Here is a 16,150-nt window from a genome sequence, read left to right as displayed (position 1 = left end):
TCTTGGTACACAGTATTTTTATACCAGTATTTTATGTAGCGAAGATGTCAATTAGCAGGAAACTAAAATGAATGGAAATTCTTAAAGGGAATGATGTGATTCAAGCTGGAAAGAGGGTTGGGAGAAACAGCTTGTCCAGGTGGAGCTATGTTATGATCAGATCTAAGTGTGACCCCTGTGTGGTCCAGACAGCTCTGCAGAGAGAAAACCTTTATTCCATTATCACCAAGCACCTCCTAGTTTCCGACAGTCATCTCCTTCTGCTGGGAGAATTAGCAGCAGTTCCGAGGGCTTACGTTACTTCCTTGTTCAAGCTCTTCCTGTGGGCCTGTGAATGTATTCATTCATTCCACAACTCTGGGTGTCTCCCACGTCTGGCAGCGGGGGTACAGTACACAGTCCCTGCCTTCATGCCAGGCTGCTGAGTGGGGTGGGGAGAGAGGCGCTGCTCTAAGGAGGGCAACTGAACACCTCACTCTCTAGAAGATGCAGCAGTAGATCCAGGAGTCCAGGATGTTCCACACGTGCTGAAACGGTGGGTCAGATGACGCATGTGCTAAGAAAATAGAGTCACTGGGGCCAGCAGTCGCTGCCAAGTGTCCATTCTCATGTCTTTCCCGGGCCTGGCCCCAGAAGAGCTAGGAGACTTTGGTGCCAGGTTAGTACTGCTTCTCTGAGCCTCTATATCTCATCTGTAAGATAAAAGAGTTGGGATAGATGAATGGTTTCCAAGCATTTTTGTTGGCAGGACTCCTTTTAAAACATGGTGCTACATGGCACCCCGAATTCCAGCATTCTCACAGTAAAAAACTGCCCCAATTCTCAGTGGCTTACAACAGCACTGATTTCTTGTTCGTGTTAATGTGGCCACAGGCCAGCCACGGCTGAGCCCTGGGTGTGAAAAGCCAGGCTGAAACAAGCAAACAAACAAAAAAGAAACAAAGAGCCAGGTCACACGGACGTGAAAGGGTGGAGTTCCACTCCAAGGTGCACCCGTTGCCCCTGTGCTCTGCTGGGAGGGACACACCCCAGGTAAGGACCCTGCTTGTCTACAGCACTTCACCATTGCCTTTGTTCTGTTAATCCAGGCAAGCCTTTGCTTGATCTCTCCTTCTGTGACTGGAGAGGCCACGGGAGAGTGGATGCACGCTGGCTCTGGATGGCTGCAGGTGCTGCAGGGGCTTCCAGGTGGCCAGGAACTTCATCAGCATACAGAGGCGCTGGCGCTTTCCATAGAGTCAGTGTGCCAGGGCAGGAGGCGGGCACTGGGGCTTCTGGACTTCGCCTCTTTACCAAGCTGCACACTGTAACGCTCCCTGATGTGGAGCTGAGGAAAGAGCTCCGCCCGGCGGCTGTGACCGAGGCCTGAGCAGCAGCATCTTTTCTGGCCCCCGCCCAGGCCCCGGTGCTTGGATGCTGCATGGGACATTCATTCACCCTCAGGGCTTAGTGCTCAGAAGGCAAGAACCCTGTCCTTGAAGTTTGCATGCGCAAGCACCTCTGGTCCTTCCCAGGGCTGCTGGTGAGGGGCGTGCAGGAGGGGGATGCTGCCTTGACAGAGGGAGGAGGGTCCCCTGAGCTGGCCCGAGCTGCTAATGTCCCTCTGTCCGGCTTCTCTGAGGCCTTTCTTTGTGCCTTCCTTGAAGCAGTAGGCCAGCCCAGGCCCTGTTGTGAAAGACATTCCTAGTGAAACCAAATGTCGTATCACGCTGCCAAGTCTGAGATTCACATTCCTCCCCTCACTCCTCAGCCTCTGACCCCCAGGGCTCTCAGGAAGAGAAGTGGTTCAGGGATAGGTGATCCTGACGATGATCTCCTGGTGTTAATATTTCTAATGCCAAGGTTTTGAAAAACATTTTAAGTTTCTGAATATCTTCTGTAGAGCGAAGCCTGCACCCAAGGGAAGTCACTACAGTGACTTAGCAAAGAGGTGCTCAGGATTTTTTTTAAACGTATAGTGTTGATTTTTGTTTGGGAGAGAATCATGGGTGGATAGGAGAGCTGAGAGCCTACTTCCTCCCTCCCAGCCGTCACTGCCAGTCCTCGAGAGGCTTGGTCCCCTCTCCGGTGTCTGGAGGGCTCCTCCTGGAAGTTCCCAGACCTCTTGGCTCTGGGGATAGGAATGCCTGGCCCCCCTTGACTTTGGTCACAGAGCAGGAAGCCTTAGGGAGCACGCGGTTGTGCACCTTCACTTTTGTAGGTGAAAAGTAACTGAGGACCAGAAAGATGGCATGCAGCCAGCTCAGGGCTGAGTTCCGGAGCCTGGGGTTTGTCCTGGGGCCTCCTTATCTCCAATGGGAAGAAAACCGTCTTGGTTATGAGGCAGGGACCTCAGGCACGAGTGCTTGCGGAAAGCTGTTGACCCTCCTTCTTTGGGTTTTCCGCACCTAATGAGGGGAGAGGTGACATTTGTCAGGTGCGGCTCTGGCATGGAGCTAAGCAGGACAGCTCAGAGGGTTCAGATCATGTACCTGAGAGCATGTCCTCGGGCTGTCACAGCAGTGCATCTGTGAGGTCCGATACACGAACCACACATGGCTATTAATTCAAATTACATGGAGTTCGAAGTCCAGTTCCTTGGTGGCAATAGTCACATTTCAGAGCCACGCAGGTGGTACTGGATGGCACTGTCATGGCAGAGCCTTCCATTGACTGAGCCACTCTGAGCTGCCCCCATGCCAGCCTCCCCTGGAATCTGTTAGCAATGCTGATTCTCAGGCCCAGCCCAGACCTGACAGATCAGACTCTGGTGGGGGTGGGGGGACAGCCACCCTATCTCCACAGCTCTCCCAGGATTCGGATGCAGCTGGAGTTTGAGGACCACTCTGTGAGTCATCTGGAGAGCACGCTGATAACTTAGTTTCATTTCTGTGGCCAGATCAAGTAGTTTCATTTCTCTCCCTGTTTGTTGATGACGGAGCAGGGGAGGGAGTGGTTCATACGCCACATAAAAGTGAAGTGGAGGAAAGGGAAGAGATGATTTCTCCGTCCTGGACGTGCAGCGGTAAGAGCGGGGCCAGTGCAGGGAGGGCTGCTTTGTGTCTGATGCACGGCAGATGCGCCTTTAAAAAATGTTTCCTGAGTGACATGACATCTGCTTGGTGAATGTGGCTTGTGCTGGGAGGCAGGAGCCGTAAAGATAAGATTCGGATGCTGCCTCTGGTGTGAGGCGCAGAAAGGGCCCATGTTGCCACCAGCCCATGTAGCCTTGTGCACAGAGAGAGAGGCTCTGGAGGGGAAGTGGCTGGCCCTGGGGACAGAGTGGCCTCCATCCTGATCTGGCCAGAAGTCGGGTGGACACAAAGGGGTGGTTTTTAGGACAGCTTTGCTCAGCGTCCTACAAAGTCTGGGGGTTGAGTAAGGAGCTTTGTGCCCCAAAAGCCGTCTCGGAGGGCTTCAAGTGTTCCTTCTTTTGTGGTATTTGCGATGCTCTGACGTGACCTTGGTGACGGTGATATGCTGGGAAATTGGCTCTCATGGGGCGGGGCGGGGCGGGGCAGAGGGTGGGGCCTGATTTCTGGCCTTTGCTGATTCTCTTGTTCTCATGGTGTGAATGCTCCCACCGTGGCCAGTTCCCAGCCAGTAGGGGCCAACTCCAGCACTCTGGACCACTGCACCCTGGATCGCCTGCACTCTGGGGGCTGAAGTCCATTTTATAATTGATATAGAGCGGAAAGGACACATGGTGGTATTGATGATGCCTTTTTTCTTTCTTTCTTTCTTTTTTTTTTTTTTTTTTGAGAGAAGTTCTTGTTCTGTTCCCCAGGCGGGAGTGCAGTGGCGTGATCATGGCTCACTGCAGACTCAAGCTCCTGGGCTCAAGGGATACTCCCACCTCAGCCTCCCAGGTAGCTGGACTACAGGTGTGCACCACCACACCTGGTTAATTTTATTTTATTTTCTGTAGAGACAGGGGCTCTCTATGTTGCCCAGGCTGGTCTCAAACTCGCTGGCTCAAGAAGTCCTTACTCCTCAACCTCCCAAAGCACTGGGATTACAGGCGTAAGCCACCCCTTTCGGCTTTGATGACACCTTTTGAACACTGTTCTTTCTCATTTTGTGTTTAGAATGTTGTCTCTAGCAGTTTAAAAAGATCAGGATTCCAATTTATCTTTCCTCACACCCTCTCCTCCGTTTACTCTGCTCTACTTCCCACCCCTGCCCCACTCCCTGAAGCACTTTTGACTCCCTTCGGATGTGCAATTTTTTTTTTCTTTTTCTTTTTTGAGACAGGGTCTTCCTGCTCTGCTTCCCAGGCTGGAGTGCAATGGTACCATCACAGCTCACTGCAGCCTTAAACTTCCGGGCTCAAGTGATCCTCCTGTCTTGGCCTCCCAACGCATTGGGATTGCAGGTGTGAGTCCCTGCATCTGGCCAGGATGTATGTGAGCTTTATTTAGGTTTAGCCCCTGCCCTAGAATGCAAGCTCCCCCAGGGATCTTTGTCTGCCTGACTCGATATGTATCTCAAGGACTTAGTGCTCGATATATATCTTTGAGTGGGTGAAAAACAAGTGGTCTTAAAAAGAAAGGAGGTGAGCCCGGGGAGATAAGGTCACATTCAGTGCCTGTGCTTGGTCAGCCATGACCCTACACCATGCGAGTGACACTGGGACTGGAGCAAAGGGACACAGCAGAGTGGCCCCTGGTGCCCAGGACCCAGCAGAGCTCTCGGACTGGTTGCAAGCCAGCAATAGTGGTTATGCCCATGTGGGAGACGCAGCTTGCCTTAGACTTCAGCAGGTTCCACCGTGTCCGGCACAGCCATTTCCATCCTTCCCAGGGGTGTTACACGATCCTGGCAGTCTCAGTCAAACTTCCAAACTCAGCAGGGAATGTGTGTGCTTGTCCTCTAATCTCAACATCCTGGGGTGCAGTGTCAGCTGCAGGTCAGAGACAGCACTGGAGACCCGATTCCCAGCCCCGGGCTGGGGCCCCCACAAGATGCCTCCAGCATCTCCCCATGGCCCAGTTTCCTCATCTGCAGGACAGGCTCTGTTGAGAATTTGGGGAGATGATAGACCCAAAAGCATTCTGGAGCCAGAGGCTTCTGCCTTCGTCGGGGGCATCAGGGAGTGTCAGTCATGAGTTCACCGCGATTTCTGACTACCTCCACCTGGACTCCCTCACCTCAGCGCTGCCTAAGCTGGGTAACCACCAGCTTCCTGGGCGTTCACCCCCCACGGCCTTCCTCTCCAGTGATGCACCTGGAAAGAGGGATTTCTCTTTGCAAAGGTCTCTGGAATTGCCAAGTTATGGCTTTAAGCTTATGTAGGGAAACTCCCTCCCCTTTGTACTTTTAGAGTTTTTTTCCAGCCCTCAATAGAAATCAATACAGTGACCAGGCTTCCCTTTTCACCACCCTCCCGGGCTCCTGAGGACCCTGGTGGAAGATGGACTAAGCACATCCTGGGCATCGGGGACAGGCATCAGCTCCTCAAGCGTGGATAGGGACAGGGACAGGGGTGGGGCAGCGCTGCAGGAGGCGGGGCCGTGGGCTGATTTTCTTGCTGTACTACTTTCAGTCACTACCTATCTGTTATGTGTTGAACTAGGCCCCCTGTGTTAGTCAGGGTTCTCTAGAGGGACAGAACTAATGGAATATAAATAAATAAATATATACATATATATGGAAGTTTATTAAGTATAAATTTACAGGATCACAAGATCCACAATCTGCAGCCTGAGGAGCAAGGAGAGCCAGTGTGAGTCCCAAAAACTGAAGAACTTGGAGTCCAACGTTCGAGGGCAGAAAGCATCCAGCACGGGAGAAAGATGTAGGCTGGGAGGCTAAGCCAGTCTCTCTTTTCACATTTTTCTGCCTGCTTTATATTCTAGCTGTGCTGACAGCTGATTAGATGGTGCCCACCTAGATTGAAGGTGGATCTGCCTTTCCAAGCCACTGACTCAAATGTTAATCTCCTTTGGCAACACCCTCACAGACACACCCGGGATCAATACTTTGCATCCTTCGACCCAATCAAGTTGACACTCAGTATTAACCATCACACCCCTCAAATGTGTATGTTCAAATCCTAACCTCAGAACCTCTGAATGTGACCTTATTTGGAAATAGGGTCTTTGCAGATGTAAAGATGAGGTTGTTTTCCAGTAGGGTGGGCCCTAATCCAGTATGACTGGTATCCTTATAAAAAAGGAAAATTTGTTTGTTTGTTTAACTTCTATTTTAGATTCAGGGGTCCATGTGCAGGTTTGTTACATGGGTAAATTGTGTCATGGGAGTTTAGTGTACACATTATTTCATCACTCAGGTAATAAGCATAGTACCCAATAGATAGTTTTTTCTCCTCTCCTTCCTCCCACCCTCCACCCTTGAGTAGACCCAGGTGTCTCTTGTTCTCTTCTTTGTGACCATATGTATTTAATGTTTAGCTCCCACTAATAATTGAGAACATGTGGTATTTGGTTTTCTGTTATTAGACTAGTTTGCTTAGGATTATGGCTTCCAGTTCCATCCATGTTCCTGCAAAGGACATGATCTCATTCTTTTTGATGGTTGCATAATATTCCATAGTGTATATGTACCACGTTTTTTTATCCAGTCTACCATTGATGGCCATTTAGGTTGATTCCCTGTCTTTGCTATTGTAATGGTGCTGCCGTGAACATTCGTCTGCATGTGTCTTTACGGTAGAATGATTTCTATTCCTTTGGGTACATACCTACCCAGTAATGGGATTACTGGGTCGAATGGTAATTCTGTTTAAGTTCTTTGAGGAATCACCACACTGCTTTCCACATGGCTGAACTAATTTACACTCCCACCAGCAATGCAAAAGTGTTCCCCAAAAGGGGACATTTGGACGCAGACACGCAGAAGCCCACTCCTGCCTCCTCACTCAGCCTGGATTTGTCTCAGTCGCCCCCGCTCACCTCTCAGACGCGTGCACCCTCACACTGCCTCAGGATCTGCCAGTCCTCCGGCCTTCGCTCTTAGAGTAGGGATTCTCAACCTTCCTCCATTTGGGTTTCCCTGAGTGGTTCCGTAGTTCATTTATGGTGCCCGCCACCCAAAATAAATTCCTGGCAGTTCTATTTACTAATTAGGTAGGTCCAAACAACTCAGTAATAGTAGGCTGGGTGGTGTCCAACAGCTGCCTTCGTGTATCGCTGGGAAATCTTAAAGATCCCATAGTGGCCTGTGAGTTTGCTGAAATACCCCAGGTGCACAGTTTGGGAAACACAGTCTTACAGATTTGATTAATTCCCTTTTTGCACCTGTATATCACTCACGGGGCTGATCTATGACTAGGTGTGCTAGTCCATTTGTGTCACGATAGAGGTAAACCTGAGACTGAGTAACTTACAAAGAGAAGAGGTTTAGCCAGGCACAGTGGCTCACGCCTGTAATCCCAACACTTTGGGAGGCCGAGGCAGGTGGATCACCTGAGGTCAGGAGTTCGAGACCAGCTTGACCAACATGGAGAAACCTCATCTCTACTAAAAATACAAAATTAGCTGGGCGTGGTGGTGCATGGTTGTAATCCCAGCTACTGGGGCAGGCAGAGGTCCCTCTCAGATGCTTTGGGCCCTGCCACTGAAAGGGAAGAAGAGAAGTCCCTTCCCTGGGAGAGCCTCAGAGATCCCTGCACAGGACCAGCCGTCTTCCTCGGCCCCGTATTGTTCATCCCTGGCACTCTGTGTTGTGCATGCAGTCCCTTGTTTTTCTCCATCTTATCAGGAACCAGTTCCAGGTTCCTAACCTGGTGGGGACTGAGCCCTGGAGAGGAACTCACAGTGCAGTGGCTCCTGAAAGCAGAGGCTGCACCCCTACGCCTCTTAAGCCCCCCACTTTCATTCCCTTTTGCCTGTGTGCATAGCCCGAGTCCCACCTGTCCATGTGTCACCCAGCTCTTCCGTGTCGTCTCCGTGAGCCTGCAGGGGCACCCAGGCAGCCAACAGGCTCCCCAGACAGTCCACTCACGCAGACACACTGTAGCCATTTCTGAAGATTGTGTAGGGGAGACAGATGGTTCACCAGGCACACACCAGACAACCCGAAACCTACATTCCTTACTCAACAGGCCTGTTTCGGAAAATCCTCCCTAAACTGCAACAGGGAGGGGGACCGAGGGACTTCTCATCCCCTACATGTCACCCCACGGCTCACTCCTGCCTCCGACCTTCACACATGTTCACCCCTGCAACTTTTCACCCCTTTATTTTGCAGAGCAATCTGTGTCCAGCTCCTGTTCTCTCAAACTTAGTAATCAGCTCATGATATGCTTAGCAAGACCTGCCCTTCATGAGAATGAGGGTGAGGGTGGCGATGGTGTTAAATATGTTCTAAAAAGAACATGAAATGAAGAATATTGGGCTTCACAAAAGGAACCCTCGTTTCCCTTGTTCTTTCTTCCTGTGGAGAGGAAGAAGTTGAGGCTGAGTTATCACCTCCCATCAGCACTCAGTTTTGTTCCTGGACCCCGGACTTCGTCACCAAGGGCAGCTGGATCCAGCTCTCAGTCTTTGAAGGATATTGTGGCTGGGGGTTCAGAGTCCCAGGCTCCCTCCCAGACAGATGGGTGGAGTGAGGCCACCTGAGATCTCACCTGCTAGGGTGGGTGCCACCAGGCCCACCGAGCTGCTGGGTCCTGGCCAAGCCCTCCTGTACCCCCTGAGAAAGTCTCCATAGGGCTAGGAGCTTTTGGTGCCAACTTCAGATGGACTCATCTCTCAGTGATTCCATAAAATTGCTGCCTAGCCCTTCTGGTTTCAAGGATTTCACATCAGAAAACGTTGTATGAACCCAGGGCTAGTTCTGAAAACAGGAAGTGCTTTCAGCCCCCATGGGAGGAGGGGGGTGCAGGAGGCCTGTCGACCTGGACCTCTGGGAGCCAGGCTGGAGAACAGGGGCTGAAGGCTGAGCGGCGGCGGGGCCATTCACACAACCATGGTCTTTCCTCCCAGTGAGTAGGGGCCCCGGGTGGGGCTGCTGAGCCCAGGAGCCGCTGGCTCTGCTGGAAGATCCCTTCTGCCCCTCTGAGGCTGCGGGGGCAGGATGCAAGACTGGGCAGGAGCTCATTAGGAAAGGCTGAGACAGAGGGTCCGAGTGAAGATTCCACTGCAGAGAGGGCAGTCCAGGTCAGCACAGGGTGGCATCTGGGAATGAGGCTGGCCGGGGCATGGGGCAGGTGTTTGAGCCCGGCCGGCCGTGTAAGCAGTCTCTAGCCCAAGGCAGGAAAGCCGCTGAGAGCTTCTGGGCCGGCAGGTGGGAGTGATGGGCCAGCAGGTGGGAGTGCTGGGCTGGCAGGTGAGAGCTGCTGGGCCGGCAGGTGGGAGTGCTGGGCTGGCCTCAGGGCTTCTGGAAGGGGTATTCCCGAGAAGTGAGGTGCTGCTCTGAGACTCTGGTGCCCTAGGGGCCTGCCCTGCAGGGCGCTCTCAGCAGCCACCTTCGGTAGAAGCCAGGGCCACCCTGCATGGGGGATGATGCGGCACCCGGCACGGAGCCTTGCGATCAGTCACTCTCCTCCCTCCACAGTAGCATGTACGTCCCTGCCCGCCGCCCCCGCCCCCGCTCCCGCCCCCGCCCGCCGTGGCTGTGCAGCTAGCAGGGGACAGTCCCATCAGCAAAGTCGGGGAACTTCCAGGGAGCCCGCGTCCCCCTCAGCCTGCCTTTAGCCAGAAAAGATTCCAAGCTCTGCTCTCTAATTCGGAAAGCCAGTGTTTGTATTTGGGGGTTGTTTCGCTAGACTCGAGGAGGGTAACAAAGCAACAGGAAGTGTTCCCCAGAGCTCGGGCCCACGACTTGCGTCGTCCATCCCACCACGGCGGGTGGATAAAGGTTCTTTTCCTGGGCTGTGTCATTCCAGCCAGAGCAAGGGATAAGCCCGTGATAGCCGTAAGTCAGGAACCACTACTAAGGTTAAAGACCTTCAAGTTAATTGTTGGAACCTGCAGCTCTAACACTTCCAGCAAAGCTACTTCTGTGAAAGCTGTGAAGAGCAGAGGAAATGGGACAGGAGAGGAGCTGAAGCCTGCGATTGTATCGCTAGGAGCCCCCAAAGTACGATGACCGGTCCTCAGGCCAGCGTGGGGGTGCATTGGCACCATGTAAGGAAAGGGGCCCTCCCATGGCACCTTTGGGGTGGGGCGGTGTGGGGTTGTTCGGAGGGAAAAGTTTCCCATGAGCTCTGTTTCGGCAAACAGCGGTGACCACTTTTGAGGCAACTTAACAATCTTGCCTTCCTGCACGTGGACATTTTTCTTCATGCATATTTCTCTTGCAAATGGTTCTGTTGTTTGTATAATTGTATTTCGTGAGTGGAGAAGAGTTGGAAGCAAAAATCTGTTCATGAGAAATGTAAGTATGTGGTAATACTGCCTTTAGTGAAATTGAGAGCAGATCTAAAGGGATGTGAAAAGCATCAGCGTGGTCATATAGCAGGCAGGAGCATTTTCTCCAGACCCCAGCCATGCGGGTTGTGTTTTATGGTAGGAGTGATTATGGCAGCCTATGTGTGTCTGGGCATAAGAATGTTTATTCTGTGGATCTTAAGGTAATTATGTGTTGGAATTATGTGTTGGAAAATGTATGGCGTGGAATTCAGTAAGGGAATGCTCACAATTTGTGTGGTTCCTGGAGATGGAAATGGGTGGCAGATCCAGCAAGAGGCAAGATTTCCAAATGGACTGCTGAGTCATTCTTAGGGTGGGTTGGAAGAAAATGTGTTTTGGTCTGAAGGAGGGAGGAAGAAGACAAAAACAAGTAAGTTATAAAACGTGGTTGCAGGATTGAAATCTGATCCTGAAAAAGAGAGAATAGCCATGAGTATAATGTTTAAAAATACACACAAAGAAATCCACTGTGGTGGAAGTCACAAGAAGTTCAATCATTTTCTGGTCTCGTCATCTCGAGTGAAGCTGTCCACTCCCAAAGCCGACTGCTTGGTCCATTGCTCTTAGTTTTTGCATCTGCAGGCTTTTGTGGTTAGTCTTGGTTTGAGGTCCTTTGAGCTGATCCATTGGTCTGGGTTTGTTGCCTGTTTCTACTGACTCGTGAGTACTTGGGTCAACACCTTGGATCTTGACTGCCCTGGCATTTGTTAGGAGGACCTGAAATGGCTCCTTCCAAAGAGGTCTGAAAAGTTTTTGCCTTGAGGTCTCTTCCAGCGGACCCACACCAGGCTGGAGGTCAGAAAAGTTTGGCCGGCATTTCCTCTGGCTGGCATTTCCTTGGGCACAAGACTTCGTGTGTGAGGCTAATCCTTGACAATGCTTAACTGTGTACATGAAATGGAGCAGAGCCAGGCCTTGCTGGAGTTACTGCTGGTCATGTACCGCATCCCATTATGATCTCATGGGGTGCTGGACTAAGTGAGCACTCAGAGACGGTCACGCCAATAGCCTATTATATCCTCGACCTAGGAGTTAAGGAGTAACCTTCTGCTTGCAGATAGAGGCCAAGACCGCACGGCCAATAAAGCTGGTGACAAAACTCAAAGCCCAGAGAGATGGAGGGTGTTTTATAGTTAGGGAATTTCAGCTTCAGTGTGTGATTGATTTTGTATTTTGCGAACACTGAAGGTGATTCAGACAGTGAAGTGTCTGTGTTAGAAGAAGGACCCTCCAGGACAGTAAGTCCACAATCTTTTGATAAGAAGATAGGTATTCTCCATGCTGAGAACAGAAAGTCTAGCAAGAGGTAAACTTGCAATGATGAACCCATGGCTCTGAATCCTGTCTCACCTTTACAGTCTTGCCTGGGTTATATTGGTTGCAGATGAGATATGACTCTACCACTTCCTGGGCCAATTCCAGAAAATTTCCTGACCAATATGCATTGCGTGTAAAACTTAATTTACCTTTTCCATGATGCAAACAATTATGGAGTAATTTAGCTAGGAAGGCTCATGGCACTCACGGGCAGGTGTCCTGAGATGACCAGATTCCACCTTTATTGAGAAATTATTTTTGAGATTGCCAATATTACTTGTCAGAAGTTTGCATTGATTATTATGAGTCAATTATAAATGGATCCGATTTTCTTTCTGAAAGTTCGGTGGATAGATGTCAATTACTATTTTAGAACTACAATATAGTATTTAAAGCTATTTTTTTAAACATGAAGTCAATAAGGACATTGCCCTTGACTTCTGGCACGGCTTCTCAACTAAAAGCTTCTACTTTAGTATCTCATGCCTCCTCTGGATATTGGGTAGCTTCTAATAAGTTATTGATCCCTTACTCATTTTTGATGTGGACAATCACAGATATCATAAATCCTCTGTGCTTCCATAGCATCCCCAAATCATAAGCAGCTCCAAATGCCCGTCTTATCTATTCTCGGTATGAATGTTTACTTTTTTATCTCTTAAAATAATGTGACTTGGAGTCAGGACTACAGCTTAGCCACAGGGAAATATCTCACATTAGGAGATAGAACATTTTGATGGGTGCGTGACAGTTTCCTATGCAGGAAATGCTTTCGCCATTTTTATTGTTTTTTCCTCCACAACCTTTATTAAGCTCCTACTGTATGCCAGGTACTTTGAGCTGCAGGTACAGCTGTGAAAAAAACAGGTAAAAATCCTTGCCCCCCTGGGGGCCTTATTGCAGCTGGGGAGACAGGAAACAGGCAGAATCCATCAGGAAAGATATCGTGCAGATGGTGGGAATGCGGCTTTTGACTGTTGCCTCCCCCATCAGATCCTTAGCGCCAAAAAAGGTGGCAATGTCTCCCGGCTGGGTGTTCAGAGCCCGGCACACAGCAGGCACTCAGTGAATGTTTACAGAGTGGATGAAGACTCACATTGACTCAGGAACTGCGGCTCAGAGAGAGCAAGGAACTCAACCAGGGGAGCCACGGAGCTGAGGCAGATAAATTGGGTGTGGCAAGACGGGTGTCTGCCGGGACCAGGAGCCTCGGCTGTCACCAATGCACCATGTGACTTTGGGTGAGCCACACCCTCTCTGTGCCTTGTTGGGAGTAGGCGACAGAGAGCAGTGGTGGGAGTAGTCATTAGGATGAGGGTGTCTGGAAGCCCATGCCTGCCAAAGCCCTCCAGGCTCCAGGCAGTCTCCAGCCCGAGGCCCTTTGGAATTGTGTGGCTCCTCCTCCAGCTGCTCTGGCCACAGATCTTCCTGCTCTCCCCAATTCCCCTCTGCCCTTCAGCCCCACAGCCGGTCATTAGCTGATTTGTTGACCATGACTTCAAAGCATCCAGAATCCAGTCGGCTCTCACCACCCCCTTTGCCGTTGTTTCCCAAAGGGTGTTGCCCCTGGGCTTGTCTTTTAGAGCCCCCCAGGAGGAGGGAGGACTTCAAAGACAGAAAGAGAGCTAGGCACCAAACCTCAAGCAGCCCTTGCTTTCCCAGACTCTCAAACTTAAAAAAGAAAAAGACAGAGACAGGCAGGCGTCCTCCCAGCCGGGCCTCGATGGCTGTACTGCAGCCCCCTCCTAAAGAGCAGGCAGGAGCCAGCCCTGGGACAGGCTCCACACGCTCACTGAGCACCGCCTCCTGCACAGTGCAGTCCCTGCTCTCAGCCGGAGCAGGCGCAGCAGCCCTGCCCTCCCAAGAAAGGGGATGGTGAGAAGCCTAGTGTCCCCTCTGCAGAGACCAGTGCCACAATGACAGCCACACATGACAGTGTTGACACTAATGCCCAATCTTTGAGCCACAAGTGCCTGGCATGCTGCTGAGCCTCTATATAAGTAATTGTAGGAACCCTCCCACATCCTCAGGAGGAACGGTCAGCCCCATTTTCTAGATGTGGAAACTGACACCCAAAGAGATTTCAGCACATGCTCCGGGTCCCCAGGTCCCATGCACAGCCCTTGTGCTGGACGGCCCCAACACAACTTTCTAATTCTTTATCCTAAACCTGGATCGTGGGCCTTATCTTAGGGCGATGGTGCTGCCACCTGCCTGTGGAGGACACTGTGCCTTGTTCTAGTCCCGCCCTGCCCCTTGCCGAGTGGAGCCTCCATAGAGGCTGGTGCATGGCTTTGGGATCCCAGGCAGCAGGAGTAGGGTCTGGGCTGGTGAGCAGGGACGGGGAAGGCCCCGACAGCAGACCCCATGAGGATGACTGGGCTCCATCCTACGTGGACCTTCTAACGAGCCACATGGAAGCATGACCATCTGAGAGGTGGAAGAAGGAGGAAGTTGTCCCCAGTTGTCCCACCTCAGGGTGGGAGGTTGCCCCAGGGGCTAGCTTCCCACTCCTCCAGGCTGCCATGCTGAAAGCCGGCAGGTGTCGCAGGTAGCAGATGTGGCAGGTTGCTCGAGGGAGAAACTCTGGACGCATGAGATCCAGTTGTACAGAGCCTGAGTCCTGTGGCCTGGCCCAACTGTCCCAAAGCCCCAGGACTCTGGCTGTGTGTAAACCTTACCTCTTCTTCATGCCCTTCCTGGTCCGTGGCTGTGTCCTTTATTGTACCTGGTCTCCTTATCCTCAAGGATGCCCATCACGCCACTCTCCAGCTCAGAACCCTCCAAAGGCCTCCCTCACACCCATGTACAATGCGAGACCTCTGCCCACATCTTGCAAGCCTTTGTCCTCCCTCTTTTTCACCAGTCACACTGACCATCTTCCTATTCCCTGAGCTCATTCCGACCTCAGGACCTTTGCACATGCATTTCCTCTATGGGAGAGGCTGGTCCCCACTTCCTCCAAGCCTTGCTCCTCTGCCCATTCCCAGGCACACCCTCCAGTGGGCACCCAAGTTACCCTCACCCCAGAATCTCAAACCCACCACCTGTCTTTCTCCAGACACTCCCTCATCACCTGGAGTTCCTTGTTGGTTGGTGTATTTGTTTTGGCATTTCCCTGCTAGGATGGTGTGCCAGGAGCGAGGGCTTGGTCTGACTTGATCACCACAATAACCACGCGGTGGAAAGTGCCTGGCACATTCAGAGTCGCACGCTTGTATGAGTCTGCTCAGGCTGCCATGGCAGAAGACCACAGACTGGGTGGCTTAGACAACACACATTGGTTCTCTCACAGCCCTGGAAGCTGGAAGTCCCAGATCAAGGTGTCGGCAGAGCTGGTTCCTTCCGGAGGTCCCAGGGGGAATCTGTGCTCTCCTGCCGGCTCCCGGTGGCTGTGGCAGAGGCCTTGGCATTCCCTGGCCTGGGCTGCAGCACTGCAATCTCTGCTTGTGTCTTCACAGGCCCTTCTCCCTGTGTGTCTCCGTGTCCCAAATCTCCCTCTGCCTGTCTCTGATAAGGACACCTGTGATGAGATTTAGGGCCCATTCTAAATCCAGGATGATCTCATCTCAAAATCTTTGCCTTAATTATATCTGCAAAGAGTCTTTTTCCAAAAAAGAAGTCATGTTCCCAAGTTCCAGGTGAACATAAATTTTGGGAGGACAGTGGGGACACCATTCAGCCTCCTAGATCCACCTTACTACTAGAGGAAAGGGGGATACAGTGTGAGCCAGAGTGTGGGGGGCTCCTGCCCAGAGCACAGGCCCAGCTCTGAGTCCTGGCTTAGGTGTCATCGGTCCTCCCGGATGTCAGTTTCTTGACCCTGAAAATTCAGATAAGGGTCAAATGCATAGGCTTGTTGTGAAGCTTAAACGTATGTCTCAGCACAGTGCTGCCCTCATCTGAGTGCAGGCCACAGCCTGAGAACTGGGGCCCAACACCTGCTTCTCCCACACTCCCCTGGTGTCTGGCCAAGCCCGGGTGTGAGGCCAGGTCTGGCTTCCAGCAGGCCCAGGAGGTGCTGCCTGTCATCTCTGCACACCTAATGGTTCTCCTGCCTGGTCCTGAGCCACAGAGGCCTGATGCCATAGATGACACAGACCATCAGAAGTGACAAAGGAGACTGGGTGTGGTGGCTCACGGCTGTATTCCCAGCACTTTGGGATGCTGAGGCGGATGGATCGCTTGAGCTCAGGAGCTTGAGACCAGCCTGAGCAACATGGCAAAAACCCATCTCTATAAAAAATACACACACAAAAGGAAACTAGCTGGGCATGGTGGTGCATGCATCTAGTCCCAGCTACTCGGTAAGCTGAGGCAGGGGGACTGCTTGAGTCCAGGGAGGTTGAGGCTGCAGTGAGCCCTGATTGCACCACTACACTCCCCCACTGGGTGACGGAGTGAGACCCTGTCTCAACAACAACAACAACAACAACTACAAGTAGCAAAGGAACATTGAGACTCTACTGGGAATGTGG

The 16,150-nt window shown here is 51.7% G+C and overlaps 1 protein-coding gene across 7 annotated transcripts in view; it reads left to right on the top strand.

The window, feature by feature from the left end:
- The first annotated feature begins 2,792 nt into the window (after nucleotides 1-2,792).
- MX2 (MX dynamin like GTPase 2) overlaps nucleotides 2,793-16,150 on the top strand; it is a 45,233-nt gene continuing 31,875 nt past the window's right edge. Inside the window, exon 1 of one of the 7 annotated variants that reach the window (XM_055279739.2) lies at nucleotides 2,793-3,004. The gene's annotated coding sequence lies outside the window, so the exon portion shown is untranslated. Of the gene's footprint in view, nucleotides 3,005-4,238; nucleotides 4,357-5,657; nucleotides 5,777-8,779; nucleotides 9,102-9,533; nucleotides 10,071-16,150 lie in introns of those variants that run through there. The other 6 variants (XM_063639245.1, XM_063639243.1, XM_063639244.1 and 3 more) reach the window with 6 other exon arrangements.

Source organism: Symphalangus syndactylus, chromosome 5 (genome assembly GCF_028878055.3).
Source record: "Symphalangus syndactylus isolate Jambi chromosome 5, NHGRI_mSymSyn1-v2.1_pri, whole genome shotgun sequence".
Classification (NCBI taxonomy): domain Eukaryota; kingdom Metazoa; phylum Chordata; class Mammalia; order Primates; family Hylobatidae; genus Symphalangus; species Symphalangus syndactylus.
Note: the sequence above shows the minus strand (reverse complement) of the source record. Positions and strands in the feature narration are given on the sequence as shown.